The sequence below is a fragment of the Bombus terrestris genome, chromosome 15 (genome assembly GCF_910591885.1).
Source record: "Bombus terrestris chromosome 15, iyBomTerr1.2, whole genome shotgun sequence".
Lineage (NCBI taxonomy): Eukaryota > Metazoa > Arthropoda > Insecta > Hymenoptera > Apidae > Bombus > Bombus terrestris.
In genome coordinates, this window is record NC_063283.1 from 3,280,525 (window position 1) to 3,297,417 (window position 16,893).

At 45.6% G+C, this 16,893-nt stretch overlaps 1 protein-coding gene and 1 long non-coding RNA gene across 6 annotated transcripts in view; one reads left to right on the forward strand and one right to left on the reverse strand.

Annotated features, from left to right (window-relative positions):
- Window positions 1-16,893, reverse strand: part of LOC125386453 — an 88,644-nt gene that overhangs the window by 48,619 nt on the left and 23,132 nt on the right. The window contains exon 1 of one of the 5 annotated variants that reach the window (XR_007226612.1): window positions 15,202-15,823. The exons of 3 other annotated variants lie outside the window; for them this stretch is intronic. This is a non-coding gene — a long non-coding RNA (uncharacterized LOC125386453). Of the gene's footprint in view, window positions 1-14,561; window positions 14,884-15,201; window positions 15,824-16,893 lie in introns of those variants that run through there. One more of the 5 variants, XR_007226611.1, reaches the window with a different exon arrangement.
- The window catches only part of LOC100645656 (mushroom body large-type Kenyon cell-specific protein 1), an 86,763-nt gene continuing 82,992 nt past the window's right edge, over window positions 13,123-16,893 (forward strand). The window contains exon 1 of the mRNA XM_048412841.1: window positions 13,123-14,261. The gene's annotated coding sequence lies outside the window, so the exon portion shown is untranslated. The remainder of the gene's footprint in view (window positions 14,262-16,893) is intronic.

Below are 16,893 nucleotides of genomic sequence, written 5' to 3' on the forward strand. Positions count from 1 at the left end.
CGGCTTGATCGATCGGCACGATCGTCGTCCTTGAAGTGGTCGACGTCTCTCTCGGCGTACGCAGAGTCGGAGGAACGAACGAACGAACGAACGAACGAACGAAAGGAAGAGACGACGTGAAAATAAGAAAGAACGAACGAACGAACGAACGAACGAACGAAACGAAACGAAGGAACGAATCGAGCGTAAGAGAACGAGAAGGATCGAACGTAAGAGAAAGAAAGAGAGAGGCAGAGAGGCAAAGCGAGAGAGAGAGAGAGAGAGAGAGAGAGAGAGAGAGGGAGACAGACAGACAGACAGACAGAGAGCGTGGATCGCAAACGGACGAGATGGAAAGCCCCTCTGCCCGACACCGGCAACCCACGACAACTCGAGTTAGAAGTTTCTTTGTCGCGTTAGCATGGCGGCATTCGGCAGTGCACATGCCGCGGTCTAAGCAAGATGGCCGTCTCTCCTGTCGAAAGGAGGGGTCGAGAGGAACCGGGGACACGGAGGCAGATGGGGAAAGGGGGACGAATTCAGGCTGTTGGAGGCCGCCCGGTTCCAACTCGCATTAGAGAACACTCGAAGATTATTACTCGCGCGGAGCCGGCCGCGTGATCCTCAGGCATCCGCGCGATAAATCCGCCGACCGTCCCTCGCCATCTATTTCTAACGATTCTCTATGCTCCTTTTATCCAACCGACCACCGTTCGCCAATCTTCGTCGCGTTTCACCCAAATCAAATTCCACGAGTTTCCTGAACGAGGAATTCGAATTCATGCGCGGCATGAATTTTATCGCCATGCAGCGTCCCACGATGATTTCCCTTCAAGGAATTCATCGTGTCGTCGCTCGTGATCGTTCTTTAAGATGCTTACGTATGTACACGTAGTGGTCGTGGATAACGGAAACCTTCTGCGACGCGTTAACGCGTTCGTCGCTGTCACGAATCTCTGCATCAGGGCGTGGAAAGATGGTTTCGGACGTGTCTGTTCTAGCCGAGATTTCCGCGGATTCGCTCAGGCAAAGCCATCGATCTTCAACGACCGATCGAAGGTTAGTAGCTGCTGTTCCGAGTAACACGTCACTTCCGCCACTTTCTTCTGCTATACGACCTCGTAAACGATTGAAATTAATCCCTCGTTATGGTTCATCATTGAGAGTGTACTCCACGATGACACGAAATTTCCGCTATTACCCTATATGTATGCGATAACCGATACAGTATCTTGAGGATTGAGTTTATGTATTATTAAACAGAAGAGGATGAGTTTGGACAAGTGGACCAGTGCGATGAGACATTTCAAGGTCCGGCACGGTACAATCTCATAAATCAACGTATCCGATATCAATTTGATCGAATTTAATTTCAACGAATTTCATTTAATGTAATTTAATTGAATTTGTCGAACGGGTTAGACGTATACATTTTAATACACGAAATATCGCGCATAAAGTCGTAGAAATATACGGAATAAATATCGAGATATACAACAATTTTCATGATCCAATTGTATCCGTTGTTCTTGCTGTGAATTGGCTTTGGCCCTGACGTGCATGTACGACATAACCGTTTGAAGAGTTAACAGTCTCTACAAAATCCACTAGCTGCAATCAAGTTGCACGAATAGTAAAGCAACCTTGATCAGAGAGATGAAGTCAGGGCCGCGAAATAGATAAATAGAACAGGCAGATAGGTTCCTTCTTCGAGATGGAGCGCGTCTAAGCCAGGCAAGATCGTGTGGTGCGTTGTAATGGACAGTTTGAAACTTAGCAAGAACGTGTGCGGTAAAATTTCACGGCAAAACAAGTTACGTAAAGTGTCCGCGAAGTTAAAATGCGTCGTAAAAGAGCGTTCCTAAAATTACCTATTACGCAAGGAGGACTATGTCTCCGATTGAAAACGACGCGTAATCGATTCGCGTTGTCGCGACTCGGAAAATTCATAGCCACCGGCGAGAATAATGAGCCGATGATTTGCATTTAATGCTAGACCTGGGAGTAGCGAGTTTCCGAAACGTTTCGGCTATACCGCGTATACGAATGGTAAAGGGTGAAACAAGGAATACGCATTTTTCCCACTTTATAACGCATTTTGCGCGCGAGAACTGTGATTACAGAACTATCAAACGATTAGTATGTCGAAAATGTTTCCGCAAGATAGCATTAAATATTGCAGCAATAGTATACGTTTCGTTTTACGACCAATGCAGCCAAATTCGCACTTTAGTACCGAAACCTAATTTTCTGATCGAAGCTATTTCGTGACATTTCTTGTTTTCTTTCTTCTCTCTCTCTCTCTCTCTCTCTCTTTCTCTCTCTTCTTACGCTTCATACATGATCGTGGTCGTGCACGTATTCGCAAAGAATTCGGGAGGACGGAGACATGGAGGAAAGAAAGAAGAAGGTGAACGAAATGGCAATGGTTTGTTGGTCGGTCGGTTCAAAGATCGGCGCATCCGTTTAAATTGTTCGTCGAATCGAAGACTAGGTCGAGAGGCGAGTCACGGTGTCACGAAGCGCCTCGAGAAATTGGACGTGCGGCCTGTGAAGGGCATTTCGTAACGCGATTGCCGAGAAGATTGGCATAGGTATAGAAGATCAGAAGACGATGGAAAATCTCGGTAGTTCCAAAGGTTATTTTCTGCGGCTTTACGACCGTCCCGATAGATACCTACTTTCGCGCCAGTGAGGAGAAGAAGAAAAAAAAGGGGTGGCGTAACGAGTTACGCGACCGCAGTTCCACGCCGTCTAATAACCAGATCCATTCGCGAATTCAACGTCGTAATTACACCAGCAACTTTGCTAATATTTTATTGTTAATTCTATCTTGGATCAACGGCCGTTGCATTCGTCGGCAAACTTTGTCCAATAATATTGAGAACTAGCGCTGTAAATTATACTCCTTTGCATAGATATCCAACGTCTGACCGAGAACGCACGGTGCACCGTGTACAGCGTATCGGAAATCGAATCGCCACCGATAGGCAGAGAAATATACTGATTATTTTTACCGGTGCGCTGTGAAACGCGCGTTCAACCGGCGTGTTAAACAATAGGAGGAGGATACGGTGGTCCGCTAAAGCGTTCGAACACTCTTAGAAGCTGTAACTTTTTACGTGTACGTTATAGGAAAAACAGGTTGAAATTTCATTGGTAGTTGTAACGAGTAGACTGGACAGGATTTTTCAACGAATTCATAATTTTTCGAATGTAATTGAAAAATGTAATTGAGAAAGTAGAAGCTCGGTAGAAATACGCGTTACCTATCAATCGTACTACGGAGAACGCTACACTTTGAATGTTTTATATATCGTGTCGTATCTTGCACGTGTCGCGTAATTTTCAACTTTAGAATTTCTTAGAAACACATAAAAATCCGTAATCTAATAACGAGACACGATTGTTAATAAATCATCTTTGGCACTAATTGCATGTTCAAGATTATTATATATGCCGTATACTAATTTTTCTCTATACGTTTCTTTTGTCTTTAACTTTTAAATATATATTTTCCGATCGGTATGAATTACTGTCATCATAACGACGACGATAATCGTGTCTCGTTACGACGCTAATGAAATTTCAAAAAATTGTTCGTTTACACATATTCGTAATAGGAATTTTGTGGCAAGCGTTGGAATTCTTTTTTCTGGCCGATCGGATGTCACGGTGACGATGAAGACGATGACGGTTGCCCGGTTCGAACGTTAGGAAATCAAATTCGAGAAGGATTCCCTTTTGAACGAGGCGTAGACTGGCGCGAGTACGCCTCGATGATGGAAGGTAGGCGCGCGTGCGAGCTCGCGTCAGGAGTGGTTTGTGCCACTGACTGGCCAGTTCGTTTCTAGGACAGCTAGTTTTTCACGCGATTTTCGCGCGATACAACGCGCTCCGTGCCTAACCTATACCGAGGCCTGGCCTAACCTTCTTTCTTGCTCGCGATGAAATTGCGATCGGCGCTCGCGATAATACGTCGCGGCAACCTAGCGGCCGCCGGTTAGCCAGGCCTGTTTGCGACTTACGCGGCGACGAACGAGTGAACGACGACGATTTTTCTCGTTCGTCGAGCGTGTGCTCGCTCTCTCGCGCACCCTCCCCTTCGAATCCTATCGAACGTTTACGTAATTCAAGGCTTTTCGATCGAATGACGAACCGAGGAAAAATGCTCGCCGATACATCCGCCTCGATCTCTTTCTTCCAAAGATAGAACCTGCGGCGCAAGAAATTGACGCCGCGCGGACGCGCTTACATCGGGCGAGTTCCAATTTCGTGTCGAATCTCGCCGGAGAGGCAACGATCGATGGGAACGAGATTAATTTCCGTTCTCGTTTGAAAACCTATCTAAAACCTGTGAAAGGATAGGCCAGACGGATGGAGAGTATAAAGGCAAGCTAGAAGCAGGCAGAGTAGATGGAAGGCGAGATGTCACCAAATTTTCGACAAGGTCGTCCAGGTTTCGCGTCTCTGTCGCAACGGTTTGAAACGCGATAGCTAGAGAGGCTAATCCGACGTCCGTCCGCGTGATTCTCGAATCGTCACGCGAATAGAGGATCTGGCGTCGCCATATACAGACACCAGCGCCGAAAGAAGAGAGGACAAACCGGCGCGGCGATGCGTTTCGGTGCGTAGCGCGCCTACCGATCCCCGTTCGGATTGCAGTCGATCGCCAGCATGGAAGTGGCTGCAGATGTGTACATGTATTATACGTATTCACGTGCGTGCAATACGCGTACGTACGCGTATCTGTTTGTATACGTATATATATAGGTGGTAGAGTGTAGGAGCGCTTGGCGCGACCGCGTGCTCTCGCTCGTCAATACTCACGATCATGGAGTGGTGTAAGTGCGTGTGGACGGGCACCAGGAGCACGGGTATGTGGCACAAGGCCGACATTAGCATCTCTACCGGTATACTCCCTACCATTTCGCGTCGTCGTCACGGCACAACTCTATCCGCAGAAACCTGTATTCCGGTTATCTTGCTTTTGCGAGAACGGAGAGACTGGCGGCGTCGCCATCGTAAGAAGGCAAAGGACCTCCTACCACCGTGTCGAACCCCACGGAAACCGTTTCGAATGGATATGATCCTTCGACCGGGGATTTTTCGACGGACCCTCGCCGCGATAACGGGGCTATCTCGCCAGTTATCTGCGCGCCACACGACCTAGGGGATGGAGAATGTATTCTTTGTTCTCCTTGCGCTTTTCGTGATTCGTTCGCGCAGGCTCCTCTTATTATCGTTGAAACCGTAAAAGCCGACGTTTTTCGTACGACCACGCGTTCTCGATACGCCGTTGTACTCGTTTCCTCGCGAATTTCTTTTTTAAACGTCCAGACTCGCTGCAGCTTCCTTCGGATCTTAATCGTTCGATCGATATCTCTGGTCCTACCGGAAGAGATTGCTTCGAAGAATTATTTTTGACAAAATGCGTTTCAATTAGAAAAAAATATCATAGCGATTTTATTTCTTACGATTGTTACAGCTACGTATAATAGCATATTGTCAGAAGACGTCGGTTATTATTGAGCAAGTCGCGTTCTTTTACGATTAACAAATTTCTTAAATCGAAGAAAAATACGAAACACCGAATAGGAGTGTACATATGTTTCTATTTTTATCGCGTAAAACGGTATATTTATTATTCTATCGGTTATGCGTCAGAGGACAGTTATGCCGCTATCGATCTAACCTTAGTTTTACAACAACACTGACTCAAAGTCTCTTTTCTAAAATTTACATTTTTTAAGTCGTGCCGTTATCAACGCGAAGCAGCGATACGCACGACTTCGCATTCCAACGTTGTATTAACGTCTTCCCTCGAGTAGTACGAGTCCTTTTACGTATCGAAACAAGTGTGAGATCGAGTTACGAAAATCGGAGAACCGCAGCAGAGTTAAACACGCGATACCTTTTCCAAAGCCAACGTACAATGGTAAAATCGTTGTCCATAATTGTCGAACTATTTCGTTGCTTGGCCAGTTCTTCATCTTTTGAAATTTGTTAACTTCTTGCAGTCGAATGTAGCAGCGTTTAAAATATTGTCTTAGAAATTGCGAATATCCATTGCTAGGACTAGTTGTTGATGCGATCAGAAGAAAAATACCGACCGCAAAGTGTTAATTTCTTAGTAATTAAGAATTTTGTTTTCCTAACGACGAAGAAATTAAAAGCTTAATTTCTCTCTTCTCCACTTTCAACAAGGGTTCATTTTTCTGAATTAAAAGTCAGATCGTAAAACGGTTCGAGAGAGATGCGTGAGTAACTTTCGAAGAAATTTCGCTCGTCGATTTCCAGGTCGTCGTGTTGGCGAATCCGGCGATCCGCCGATCGAAACTCTCGAATAGAAGGAATCCACTTCGAGTCCGATAAGTAATGGGGCATCGAGTGACACCTTAACCTGGATGACCGGTATGTACGCGCTGAAAACTCGCACGACTCGCACGCTGGATTAGCCGGTGGATGCGAATTGGTGAGATTCTAGCGCGCGCCTCATCCTCGGTGAAACAGTAGCGACCGGATGTCTAATGAGCAGAGACTCTCGTTTACTCGTTTCTCATTCTCTCTTGCCTCGTCTCTTTTCAAAGGTGCCGATCGTCTAGGTTCCCTCAATCTCTCGATGAGTCGAGAAATCGGACAACGATCCGCGCAAAAACTTGTCGGCTGACCTGTGACGAGAATCTTAACAATACCGTAATTTTTCTCTCGTTTTCACTGGCGAGACAGTCGCGATTAACTTGGACGCGGAGACATCCTTTCAACCTGTCCAACCGGATCCTTTTATCAGAAACTCTTGCAGAGAATCGAATTGATGGTTCGACGTACAATATCATCGACGAAATTTTACAAGTCACACATTATAGTTTATCGAGAGTAATTACTTTTGCGTAATAGCATCAAGATTGGCAATAATAATTTTTGACAACGTCTTTCTGTATAATACGCGCGTGTGATCCTCTTTCGCGAATAACCAAGCGACCTACGAGCCTATAGAAAAACATCACGCAGATATTTCATGCAATTTCATTTATTCCCGCGGAGTATTTCACTTTTGGAGAGCGAAGTCACGGTGCATCGCGACGGAAATTTTAAAGGACATCGAACTTTTAATACATTTGCTTCCTTTCGTTCGTCGTTAATACGACATGGTAATATTTGCATGTGTATTGAAATAAATAAAAACCATAGAAACTTAACCTGCAAATAACGGTAACCTCGCAGAAGACACTTCGTGACCTACTTATTGCGAAGTAATAAGTGCGAAGTGCCCCGCTTTTAGTTTCGTTCAATTTTGTATCGAGTTCGAGAGCAAAATTCGATCGATTATCATCGTAGACGAAACGTTGAAGTTTAGCATTTCGTCGATGATAGACAAAGGGTTTAGCCATCGTAAGGTGAAAAAAGGCGGGACTAGCCGCGGCTGTGGACACGGCGAGTGGAATGTTTTTAAGGAACCGCGTGTGTCACTGCGAAACGAGCATAATATCGGGCTGCGTTATCGTCGGATGCACTTTGGGCTCGCAATTCGGTGCCCCACTCAACGGTACAAAGAGTTCGTTTACCCCGTTTAGACGTGTGAGCGAGGCCAGCTGCTATCGGTCGATTCATGCGCGACATTCGACGGGAACCGACCGAGACGACGAGAAACCGACGAAGCAAGAGAGAGGGAAAGCCGGGAGAGCGACGAGATAAAGCTGAATTTAAGGCGCGATCGGGGACCCTCTCGAGAACAAACAGAACTGCGACGTCTAGACGATCGTCGCAGATATACAGGGTGTTAATAAATATCGGGGGACATCTTAGCCAGATCGATTCTACGCGTCAAAACAATGAAAGAGATGCGCGACACCTATCGTGCTCGATGAGGCTCGAGAAGATTTTAGCCGTACCCTCTCTTTCATCCGAAACTCGGTGAAACACCTTACAATTACGGTTAACGATCGGCCATTCTTCAAATTGGATAATTGGGTAGAAATATTTGGGTCAGCTTCGACGTCTTGACCTTGTCCCGTTCTTTTTTCCTTTTTTTTTCTTTTTTAAGGTCATCTACGATCGAATCGTGGCTTTCCAATGGAAGATCGCTTAATCCTTGGAGGCTGAAATTTCATCCCACGCGAATTTTCTTTCCATATTATTCAGCGCCGTCTTGTTGCTTCGTTTTTATTTCACGTTATGCGGGCGAAGCTCGACGAAAATATGAAACTATCGGTATACTTGAAAATTTATCAGATTCTCGTTGTCGATCGCATCGTAAGCGATACTGCGATGTAAAATATTCGAGGCCCGCGGCAGGGTTAAAATTCAACCTTGAACTTTGCACAGAACAATCAAACTTGTTGCATGTTATGAGACACTATGAGTCTTTAACGCTGAAACTATCGATCTTTCGCTTAACAGTACGCTGTACATAGCTAATTAGAATCAAAGCAGTATTCTTGGTCAGGAGAATTCTTACGATCGATTAAAATTCAACGAATCGTCGTTGCTCGATTCGGACAACGTCCGTTTCCCTCTTTGTCGCGCAGAGTACAACTTAGCTTAACAAAAAAATGTCATAACCGAGCCGACTACAGGTATCGCGAAAGGGCAAGCGTGAGGTTACGAGAGTAAGGCGTTATCTGTATTTTGCGATCGGCGGCGACGTTGCCCCATTTTCTCCGGCCACTCTGATTGATTTCGTAACGCATTCGGCAACACTAGCGGAAAAGCAACGTTTTTTCCCCCCGACAATTGAAATTTTATCGTCCGATAATTTCTCGGCCAGGTTGGTCGACCGGGCAAGTCCGGATATTTGACGGAAGACGATTTATTTTCGGATCGCGCAAAGTGAACGCGAAAGCGGTTCTCCGGTCGATGAAGTAACGGCGAGGAGGAAGACTGCGTGGGAGTCGATCCGTAAACCAGTTTCTTGTTTTAACGCGTACGTACGCTGGGGAGAGAGAGAGAGAGAAAGAAAAAAAAAGAACGGGGTTTCGAGTGCGACTTCTCGGTGTTGTTGTCTCATTAGCATCCTCGGAACAGCTGATCGCCGGAGAATCGTCGATCGCTTTCGGATCGATTGTTTTCCACGGAAACTGTATGGTCACCGCGAAGGCGGATATCGGTGTGTAGGCGACACGTAGCTTCGGTACAACGCAATTCCACGGCCACGGATTCCCGTATTCCCGCATGCACGCCGAATGTAACAAGATCCGACGCAAATAAAAGTCCAACATGGCAGAGCTACCGCAACGCTCGAGTCACGCGAATGCAGTGATATATAAAGCCGAGTCTTGGAAATTTTAACCCCTTCGAGTTGATTCTTGCATCAACGACGAATGCTGTTGTTTGAAATGGAAAGGAATGACCCTCGCTGAACAAGGATCTCAACCACGTTTAGTATATTTTGGGAAAAAGGCGGTTTTTGCGTCGTTCAATGAGCTTCGATACAGTCAACGTGCTTGTTGCGTTCAACGTTACATCGCCTTCTGACGAAATACATACGTATCTGCAACCTGTGTGTACTAAAACGATCGATAACGACGGTGCAACTATACCGTACCGATAATTACCAACTTGGACGAAAATTTACTACGGAGCTTTCGGTACGGTTGATCGTTTCCAAGAAGAATGAAACGATATCTACGTAAAAAAACGTAATTGTTAAATAAACGTATTTTTTTCGACGCACAATACGTCAAAAAGATTGCCGACTCGAGTAACAAGTTAACTCGTTAACAGGTTAACGACACTGAGCGAACGTATATAGATCATACGATACAGTTGAAAAATTTCTTAAGCTTCGGACAAATATGAAAGAATCTTTGTTGGCGCGCGTGATTCCTCGTTTCAACGTTGTATCAAGCTCTTTTCGCGATGATACTAAAAATCTGGTTTGTTGTCGAAACAAAAGCCAAAAGATCGAGCCACGAACATGGAAGAACCACGGCGTATTTATAGCAAGATCGGTAAGAATTACGTAGCAAGAATGGACACGGTCGATGAATCTCTCCGGTCGAAGAAGACGAAAGCTAGCGGTTCGTCGAGTTTATCGCAACGGAATTGACTGCTGGTCGATCGTCGACGCAACGACACGGTAGACACGGCAGACACTGTGAGCTGGTGGACACGATGCGCGTCGAATGACGTTATCACCGCCGAAATAGCGTATCGATAAGGTCGTCTCTCGGACGCGTGGCCAATGACGCGCACGTCTGTTCTCGATAGAATTCCATTAATCTGGCTTACGACGATCGTTCGGCATGCGTCGGTTGCCGGGACGCGCCGGCGGGGGCGTCTTTATTCCCGGTGTAATTAATTCGAGCCCGGGCCTGACGAAATAATGCAATCTTATCGAGCCGGCGGACACGTGAGTACTTGTTAGTTGCTGTCAGATAACGCGTATTTTGGCGGCTAGAGATAAGCGGCTCATTTCGATTTCAGGAAAAACGACCCGACGAAAACATCCACTCGAGAATCGTTTTTCGTCTGTTATCTCAGAATCGATATGTATTATTTATTATTAGACCGCGTGCATTATCGCACGCACGTTGATAGATTTCTGCGTGTAGAGATGCACAGAATGCACGTCGTACGTTTCATGAAAAAGATCCGAGTCCATATAGCCAGGTGTCATTGGTTTTTTCGCTTCTTAATTACGAGATTAAAGTCGCATGCATCCACCGAGGTAATTAGTGACCGGAGTGAGAGTAGTCAGTGGGACAAACGCGTATCTACAATAGACGGTAAAAACTGGTACTGGTTTAGGAAAGGATACAGCGAGAAGAATATGAATTTGCATGAATATTCGCAATCTGTTTATTAATTTCTTTATTTGTCCAAAGTACGGGAATAAGTTAGCATCGGTGTGCGAAAGGTTGTGGTGTAGTGAGATATTGTACACAACAAGATGCAACTTCGATAAAAAATAAAAGAGACGTGTTCCGTAAGTTTCACAAGATTTTCGATAAGATTCCTACAATTAGAAATGTCAATTTAGTTATCGCATATTTAACAATCGTATCTTAATATTTTCTACCAAGTATACGTGTTTATACCTAGCTACGATAAGGAACAAAGTAATCGATTATCAAAAATCAGACTTTTTCTTTCCCCCCGGTAAACTTGCAATTAAATTACAGAGAGAAACAAGTATCCGAACGCTTTAACTTACTATAAATACAGTGCATATCAACGGAAGAATAGACAGTTTCAGCAAGATTATCGATAAGTCAAACTTTTAACTGATTCGAGAATGTCTTCCGTCCGTAATCTACGATCGCTATCGTTTCGTGCGAAAAAGAAATTGCTCGAAACGAGAGATAACGTAAGTTCGTAGCTAAATCGTATCTGCGTGTTTTTTTAACGTGTCATTGACACGCGAAATGCATCGGCAGCAGGCAAATAAGTCGTCGTTATGCTCGCGCGTTGCATGCCGATTGTTCTCGCCAAAATAATAGCGTTATCGATAAACCGCGAGAAAACAAACAACGAAATCTACGGGCGTATCTACGTTGCACGCAGCACGGCAGAAAATGATAATGCAACGACGCAGCGCGTGCAGTCTGAAGAAAATCGACGAACGAAAAGTCCTGCGCACGGTCCAGATAGACGGGATCTACGAATCGACGCGATACAGCGACGATTAGCGAAATCGATGTTACAACATCGCACGATAACGTCCAGACCATACGTACGGAGCGCGACGTTCCATTAGATCGCGAATAAAGATTTTCTGCTTCTCAGTAGGTCGCGCGATAGGAATTTCGTTGCGTTTTTTATCAAAAAATATACGCGCACGAAAAATATATTGCCTTTATTGACATTGTTGACGACGTAATCGAAGCGTCGATGCGATTACGATGTACGCAGCAGAGTTATCAAAATGGTTGTGCGAAACAAAAGAAAACAAACGTCGCTACTGTAACGTACTGTAGCCTAAGTTCTCTTAGGATCCTTATGGAACATATAATAAATTGAAGAATTTAGAAATTGCCCAAGTCCCATCCGCAAGATCACTTTTACGCAGCAATTTCTGCATGCAGACGTATTTGTATTTTCTAGTCAAACAGCGCAACTATATATATGATTAAATACAAACAAACCCTTTTAAGTACCATTGCAATTAATAATTAAAACGTAGATAATATTAATAAACTAACAAGCTACTATCTATTCGCACAATCCATCGCTTTAGTTTATAAATTCTTGTTGCAGACAACTCGATTTATCATTTTTCCCCAACTTTTTCACAAATTCTACGCGTTTTGAGTCCATTTCCTCTGTACGTGTACAATTTTTGTAAGATCTACAAGCGTCCTAATATTTATAAACAAAGATGCATTCACCCTTCTTTCAGACAGCCGCTCGACCGTTAATTTATTATTTTCCTGTAGCTATCGAAAGTAACTTTTGGAAATTCTTTCTACATACGGTAAAGCTCCATTTATCCGACAAGATAACTGGATCGATCGGATAAACGGAATCCCGCTGTTTCTCTCTTTGTTCGCTACTTGTCATTCTTATAGTTGCAGTTAATTTCCATGTAACAGGATTTTGCTAAGCCGAAATTTGTGAATGCTAAGGGGTGTAAACTTTTATTCGTAAGCGTGGCCTCAAGTCGGATGGACGTCGAGAAACGTAAATTCGGTAAATTGGACATTGTGAGAAGATCGGTTCGAGCAAATGGTTTTCTATCGTACGTCGATCCAATATCCCGTACGAGTAAGTTTTTTTATGAGATCAGCAAGTGTCCTGACATCTGCGAATTGCATCTATCGAACGCGGAACGAAACTTGGTCGTCTAAAAAGAAGCTCGTGAACACGATCCGACGACCTATATTTTTCTGTTTCAGAGGAAAGCTAGCAAATTGGCGGCGCGTATGAAAGCGAGATCGAATCTGGCGAAAGGATCGATAACACGCCGATGTTGGAAGATGTTGGAGCGTCGAAATGTAGGAGCGACGGGAAAGCAGCGGCGGAGGCACAGCTCGCGGATTTTGGACCACCCTGTAGCGGAGAAGTGAGGTAGGTTAGTGAATCGACGGGTGTTATCTGGATGCACGGAACGTGCAGACGGCCAGTACGGAACAACATGTCCGAGTCAGCGAAACAGAGACACTTTAAGCAAAGCTGGCGAATCAGCTTGGCGGGCGGCACTTAAAGCGCACTTTCCACGCACGAGGTGCAGTTTCCTCCGGCGTGCACGCGATACCGAGTTCAACGACGGCGGCTCCTCGACGGCCCTAAACGGCCCATTTTCGTAGAAACTAGAGACGGCGAATCGTCGACCGGTTAAGCCACCGAATAAAAGTGTGTTGCAGCCGAGGCGCGTGTGTTGGAAACGTTAAGATCGCGAAACGGCTGAGCGCGTCTAGACGCTGACGATCCTCGAGCTGACTCGTAGGAAACGTTCCCTCCACGCGTATATTCGACTTCACGGATTTTCGACCACGCGCGCATCGCTTTTCCTTCTTATTCCCTTTTTTTCTCCTTTCTCTTCTTCTTTCTTTCCTTCATCCTCGGCTGGTTCACCGTCCTTTTCTTATTTTAAGGCAACGCGATAACGATGGACGGTGCATCTTTGACGCGAACAACCGGCTCGATATCGAACTCGGTGAAAATTATCGGATGCCAGATAACCCTTTTTACCAGCTAGCTGTTATCGTTTATCGGATGGTACTTAAAGTGCGATAGCCATCCGAGTGCAGTTTTCGTAGTGTGCGCGGCGACCGGGAAATTTTGTCTCTGGCGGGCTGGTACCGATTAGTGAAATCGTTCCTTATATTTTAAGTACGTTGTTTTCACAGTCGAGCCGTTCGGGAGTGAATAACCTGTAACAATAGTTTCGGTGGACGCGCGTGCAAGCGAAGGAACGCGGCAAGTGGCGACCGATAAAGCCGTATCCGACGCATAAATCAACCTTTACATTGAAAACAATAAATTTCTGTGAATCGAGGCAACGAAAACAAGTCGCCGGCAGGAAGGAATCTGAGAAACCGTGGCGCGATGCGCTCGTCTTCGGTGTCCACTCGTTAAACGTACGGTAGCACGAGTATCGATCGATGAGGGATTATTTTTATCACGATCCAGTGAATTCCACGAGTTTTCGTCGAGCGTGTGCGGACGTCGAGCGGAAAACGAAGACGGGTCCCGACAATACCTGCCTCGAGTCGTTGCAACCTATCAAGCGACAGGCCGTTGAATAACGTGAAAACGTGGAATTTTACGCGAACTGGGTCGGTTCTGTTTCGGCCTACGATCAGCCAGAAGCTCGCAGCTGTGCATACAACTGGAATCAAGTGAGTACAACTTTGCTATTGCATCGAGCACGCGATATCCCGCGTTTACGACCAAGTTTCTGCGCGGCAAACGAGAACTACGGTTGAAAATGGTCAGCCTTGCGTATGTGAGAATCACTTTTCGAATTTATCGCACGTACCAAAACAACGAAAGAAGTTTGTACTTGTAGCATCGTCCGAAACTATAAGCACCGTATAATAAGTATATTATGACACGTAATAGGTTTCGCGCGTTGTCGCGTCTTATGTCGTTAGGAACCATTGAAAGAGTAACCAAATGAACGACGTCTACATGCTTACCTTGGTTCGCAAGGTGGTCATTTCCAAGACATCTTCTGTAAGGATAATCACATAGCGAATGTGAGAACACAATATTCGTTATATGTCACGGACGATAATCCATAAGACGTATATTTTGTACGAAGCATTCTCGTTGTACTCGCGTGTACGATCAATTTCTGAAACGCGTACAAGTCCTACGTATTCCTTTTCTACGTAGTCCAATCGAATACGCGGGATTCGCTCGATATGAAAACAAAAAGAGAGAGAGAGAGGGAGAGACCATTTTGTCCGTACAGCGACTAAAGGCTGGACGAAACGTTGCCATTGGTTTTGGGAATTGGGAATAACAAAGTACGAGCCAACGTGTTGGTTAACGGAGTATTTATGGCCTCAGCCACTGTTTCTTCGAAACGATGCTTCATGACTCGCGTTTAAAACTGCTGACGATTTCAGCGCGCCTGTTTCATAAGCCGCGCGTATTCGAATTTACAGAGGCGAGAAACATTCGAGACGAAGATAACGAAGCACGTTCCGACGCACGCTGAAAAAAGACGATAGTCAGATAAAGTTGCACCGACGCGTCGGCGAATTCGATTTTACGCGTCAAGATTCGTCGCGTGTAGTCGCGTTCGCTTATTATCGGCGAGTATTGACTCACCTGACCGTCGCGGCTGAGTCAGAGTTGCAGATTGTCATGCGATGCATCGTCGATCGCCGCTCGAAACCGCGTTGAATGAACGCGATCCTACGCCGTGTTGGTATATTTTTGTCGATATTCGCGCGTACATCGACGAATGGCCCGGTTCGAAACCATTCAGCCAAGCCCGATTCCGTTCGCGTCTGGCGTGTACGGTGCACACGCGTGCACGCGCGAGTTGCTACGCGTTGGGATAGGTCGTCGTGTTCGCTAGGACAGAGGGCGCTTTGTTCCAAGAGTGCCTCGAGCGCGTAATCACCACGCCGGTCCACTCTTCCACGTTCCTGCCATACGCACGTTTATGTCTTTCTCCGTACACGACCATTCGTCCCATCGTTCGCAAGACCAGACCTATCGGCAATTTTTTCTTCCACCACGAGATTCGTTCCGTGCCTCTTTCGGATCTTTGGATCTAGAGGAGCGGACGAGCGACTTTCACGCGAGTTTCGACAATCGATCAGATTACGTAGGGAAATGTATGCACGCGCGTGCGGCGTACTCGCGATTAGATACAGTAGCAGCTATAGACGTTAGAATATTTGTCGATACGTGGAACAGATTCAATGTTTCTCAATGACTTTATTTTCTACTCGTTTTACGAACACGTTACTTCTCTCGGCTCGTTCGTGTCTTGCGATTCGATCGAATCAGAAGATCTTCGCAATTTTGTATCTTTGTAAATATAGTTAAAGAAACAAAGTCTAAAAAAGAAGTTTTCTTTCTATCGGGTATTAGCGTTGTTCTCGAGTATTACGACATTTGTGAAATTTAATTTCCTATTAAAAGAACATCGTTGTCGATATTTGCAGGATCAACTCCGAATCGATAATAAAGTTAGCAAATTCGATGCAGGTCTAGTTGATCGAAAAAGTGACTTGAAATCGATCGGTGGCTTATGATATACGATACTCGATAAATCATTCATATTAAAGTTTCCCGACAAACGTAACGTATGGACGTTGTAATATTTACGGCGATTATTACGTGTCGTACGTTTAAGCGTACTATACGATCATCGGACATCTGGTAACGAGCGCTACTTAGCCGTTATGCGCGCGTTGCTCTTTCTTCTGCAACGCAGTGTAACGACACTGGAAGGGAAAAAATCTTATTCGAAATTTGTCACCATGCCCTTGCGCAACCTCCGTCGGAATCGAAGAATTATGCGGCTTGCCATGGACGGTAGCGGCGATTGTTCGCGAAAACAGATTGTTCTTCTGACCCCGTATCCGAACACTGGTTGGCGCAAATAATCGAGAGGGTCGCGGTTCGTGAATCAGCCGGTAGCGCGCACAATATACGAATACAGAGAGTGCGGGCCATTGAAAGGCAGCGAGGCAAACGAGAGAAGAAGAGGGTGAAACTAAAAAGGATAAAAAGAGGAGGAGGTGAAACGGGAGGATTGGGAGGGGAGAAGAGAGCGAAAGAGGAGGAAACGGGAACGTGAACGCGAACGAGAGTGAGAGCTCGGAGCAGCCGTATTTTCGGGTGACCGTGGCCCTGCCCTCGGCACTGGATCGTTTGTGTGCCACTCGGTGCATTCTACCGACACACAGCCAGGAACAAGCCCGCGTGCGTGCAAGTACGATGCACCACACCGTTGCATTTATATTTGGCTGGGAGGACGTAGTGGGTTCGGTGGTTTGAAACGTG